Raw genomic sequence first — 1522 nt, 5'->3', positions numbered from 1 at the left:
AAAAAAATTTGCAGGCTAACATTTTAGTGAGTCGGCTAATAGAATGTAGGCACAAAACTAGCAAGCTAGCTAGTAACCTCAAGCATAGCTACACAAACTATTCTCATGGTTAAGTCATTATTGATAATTTTCTAATACATTTCAGCACTGTTGAAACTTATGAAACTTTATGTTTGTATTATTATACTAATCAGTCATCTGCCATAATTTTCAATTGCAGTTATTTTTATTAGCAAAATCCACTATTGGTCGACCTGTATTCATAGCCAAAAAAAAAAAAGGTCTCAAAACCTAGCGAGTTGCCAATATCTAAACTTTTTTGGGCATGCTATGTACGAAATGTCTCACAAACCTTGCAAGCTGCCTACCTAGACAGCATTTTGGGGCTGAGTATCTATTACGCACTCCACAAAACCAAGTGACCTGCCCACATAGACAGCATCGGTGAGCATCACAGGTGCGACATGAATTTCAAAACTTGCCACCTAAGCCACCTAAACACTATTTTGGGCTTCCCAGGTGTATAAATCATGTGTAGGCAGACCACTAAGACAGCATTGACAGCATTTCTCGAACCCCAGAGCACCATCTGTTGTGTGCTCCTATCGGACATGAGTGACTCATTATGGTTTGGGCTGGGCAGAGTAAATATCCGAGACACGGCGAGGGATCTGAAAACACATGGCCTATGGATTCATTTGTTGATTCTGCTCTCCTCTGAGGTGTTGCGAAGGTCAGGACGCGCTACGAACTACTGAACAAGCACACACACACACTCGCACACACAGAACAAGAACAGGAACAGAAGGGACTGCAGAAGGTTGTTTTCTCTTTCGTTTTCACTTTCCACTTGTGAATGAACTGTGTGTACTGGTTTACATATCCTGGTGGGGACTTAAACCTGACTACACACAGACTTCATGGGGACTCGTGTCACGGTGGGGACCTAAATTGTGGTCCCCACGGGTACAAAAGCTTATAAATCATACAGAATGAAGTTTTTTGAAAATCTAAAAATGCACAAAGTTTCCTGTGAGGAAAAACCATTACGCCTATGGAGAGTCCCCACAAGGATAGCTGACCAGACATGTGTGTGTTTGTATTTTACACAACAGAAATTGACAACACTGTCAACTTACAGTTTAACTACTCAAATGTGCACAAGAGCCAAGGGTACTTTAATTTTGTGTTGCCTGTATATGCTTTTTTGGGTAACACTTTATTTTACGGTGTCCTTATTACACATGTTACATGTACTTACTATTATAATAACAATTAATTATGCATAATTACATGCAAGTAACCCTAAGCCAAACCCTAATCCTAACCCTAACCATACAGTAAGTACATGTAGTTAATTAATATTACTCAGTACTTAAAGGTGCAGTAGTAGGAGATCTCAGAAAATGCTAACTTTAACGCCCCACCCTCCCTGCAATCGCCGTCCAAAGCCACGCCCCCTAAACACATATGCTCACAGACCAGAGACAACATTACTACAATAGGCTACATCAGCGGTTCC

Source organism: Sinocyclocheilus rhinocerous, unplaced genomic scaffold (genome assembly GCF_001515625.1).
Source record: "Sinocyclocheilus rhinocerous isolate Xijiao unplaced genomic scaffold, SAMN03320098_v1.1 scaffold1167, whole genome shotgun sequence".
Taxonomy (NCBI): Eukaryota; Metazoa; Chordata; class Actinopteri; order Cypriniformes; family Cyprinidae; genus Sinocyclocheilus; species Sinocyclocheilus rhinocerous.
This window is presented reverse-complemented; position numbering follows the sequence as displayed.